The sequence below is a fragment of the Acinonyx jubatus genome, chromosome C2, assembly GCF_027475565.1.
Source record: "Acinonyx jubatus isolate Ajub_Pintada_27869175 chromosome C2, VMU_Ajub_asm_v1.0, whole genome shotgun sequence".
NCBI classification, from domain to species: Eukaryota; Metazoa; Chordata; class Mammalia; order Carnivora; family Felidae; genus Acinonyx; species Acinonyx jubatus.
The window spans coordinates 96,879,476-96,882,280 of NC_069384.1; the positions used below are offsets into that span (position 1 = coordinate 96,879,476).

Consider the following 2,805-nt stretch of genomic DNA (forward strand, 5'->3'; position numbering starts at 1 on the left):
AGGAAACTCCAGTTTATGCTTCAACATCCAGCTCAGTCAATCTCATTTTAGTCAGACTTTCCTGATCTTTAAGAGCACTTACCACACTGTATGGGAATTTTAATTATGTCCCCATCTCTAGCCCTAGAGTGCAAGCTATAGAAGGTACTAAAAGGAAGTAACCTAGTATGGTTGAAAGAACATTGGCTTCAGTTTCAGATGGACTGGGGTTAATATAGACCAGGTTTGTCCTTAAAATTTTTGAAATCTTTACCTAATTTCTTAAGTTTTCTGAAACTGCCTATGTACTATGCCTGACACATAATGGCACTCTATAAATGGCAGTTATTATCACTGTGTGATATTAACAAAATATTTGTTGTTACAAAGTATTCACAAAATATTTATTGAGTGACTGAGTGAATAATAGCTGTAGTGATTTAATTAAACTTTCAGCAGCTTTTGCTTTTACTTGGATTATCTCTGTAAACTACTTTTTCTTATGTCTGAGATTTGCTCATTTTTGTCAGTTTAACAATGGCTCTCAATTAACTGTTTCTTTATAGGTTTTGAATGAAGTCAAGTTGGCCTGTAATAATTCCCCTGCCTATTTAAGAAAAATTTATTTATGATGTCTCACATTCTCAAATTTTGCTAAAAGTTTGCAATTATCAGATATCTAAAATTAAACCTTCTTTCACGTGCTATCATAGTTCCTTAGACCAAAAAAGAAGGGTTTGTAGTAAATACCAGCCAGTCATGATAATAAATGCTCATTAAATCTTTATACAATTGATATGTACATATTTCATAATAAATTCACTAAGTGTAGAAAATATTTTCTAGTTAATACAACATATATATTACAATTTATGACTTATAATTTTGCTTTCTTTCTGTTTTTTCCCCTCTGTTTTAAGTTTTTATTTAAATTCTAGTTAGTTAATGGGGTGCCTGGGTGGCTCAGTCGGTTGAGCGCCCGACTTCAGCTCAGGTCATGATCTCGCAGTTCCTGAGTTTGAGCCCCACGTCGGGCTCTGTGCTGACAGCTCAGAGCCTGGAGGCTGCCTCGGATTCTGTGTCTCCCTCTCTCTCTGCCCCTTCTCCACTCATGCTCTGTCTCTCTCTGTCTCTCTGAAATAAATGTTTTAAAAAATAAATAATATAAATCCTAGTTAGTTAACATATAAGGTAATATTGGTTTCAGCAGTAGAATTTAGTGATTCATCACTTACATACAACACCCAGGACTCATTACAACAAATGCCCTCCTTAATACCCATCCCCCATCTAGCCCAATTCCCCAACCTCCCTCTATCAACCCTCAGTTTATTCTCCATAGTTAAGACTTTCTTATGGTTTGCTTCCCTCTCTCCTGTTTTTCCCCCTTCTCCTATGTTTTCCTCTTCCTCCTTAGACAGAATATTGATGATTTCCTCCTTCTTGGCCTGGAGCCACTCTTCACAGCCCTCGTGTGCTTTCATGGTCTTAGATCTGTGGGCCTCAGCCTGGTCATCCAGAAGCTTCTTGCAAGCCTTGTCTGCCTTCAGCTTGTGGATGTGTTCCATGAGAATCTGCTTGTTTTTGAACATGTTACCCTTCACTTTCAGGTATGGACTCTGATACATGTGGCGATCAACCTTAGATTCATGGTATCTTCTGAGCAGGCTCGCCCAGATTCTCATCTTCTTCATCAGGTTACCTTCTGAGGCTTCTGAGCATTGGCAGTGCCTTTTCTTTTAGAAATGCCCACATGCCTGCCCTTGCGGCAGGCGGAACTGTTTTTCCAGCACTGAGCCCAGGAATGGACGGCTGCAGGCTTCTGGATGACCAGCTCATCTTTGATCAGTTTCTGGATCTGACGATGGGACTTGGCATTGACAATTGCATTGGTATCATTGGGGTCCAACCAGTCCTGCTTTTTGCCCACAGTGGAGGACACTGGAGGCAAGCCTCTTCTGAAGCCTGAGCATACTCATGGGTGCAGCTGCAGTGGCAAAAGGAAAGCTAAACCACATCTTCTTTATCCATTCATCAATTGATGGACATTTGGGCTCTTTCCATAATTTGGCTATTGTTGATAATGCTGCTACAAACATCGGGGTGCATGTGCCCCTTCAAATCGTATTTTTGCATCCTAGTAGTGCAATTGCTGGGTCATAGGGTATTCTATTTTTAACTTTTTGAGGAACCTCCATACTGTTTTCCAGAGTTGCTGCACCGGTTTGCATTCCCACCAGTAGTGTAAGAGGAGTGCCCTTTCTATGCATCCTTGTTATGGCCTATAATTTTAAAGTTCATAAAAATTCAGACTGAATATTTTTCTGAAGGATTGGGGACTTTTTATTTCCCACAGTAAAAACATCTTATTGACTATGTTATCCATTTCAGAGAATCTTATTTTTTTATGTTTGTTGTAGACTGACAATAGTATATTTTACATGGCAAGATAAAGTTAATTTGCATTTCTCAGTTATAGTCAAGTCACTTCTTCTCGCTGTGATAAAATATTGAAAGGGAAAAAAAAACCCACTAGGACATCCTGACACATGCATACATTTCTGAAACATAAACAAAATGAAGAATTTGAGAATCCACAAATCAATTTTTCAGCGTAGATATTTGTTATCTGCTCTCTTGCTTGACTGAACAGCTCTACAACTGAACGAGAATTAGAGCTCATTCAGTTTTTTGCCACTTCTTCTAGCACATTCATGAAGCAAAGTGCCCGGATGAAATGGGCACACGACCAACTTTGTGGATTTGTTTCTCCTCTACATCAGGATGCTACCAGCCCAAATGTGCTTTGTTTCTTTTCTCTGCAAC

General features: G+C 39.1%; 1 pseudogene; it reads right to left on the bottom strand.

Moving 5' to 3' along the window:
• Nucleotides 1–1,379: 1,379 nt before the first annotated feature.
• LOC106990064 (60S ribosomal protein L19-like) lies at nt 1,380–1,958 on the bottom strand (annotated as a pseudogene).
• Between the last annotated feature and the right edge of the window lie 847 nt (nt 1,959–2,805).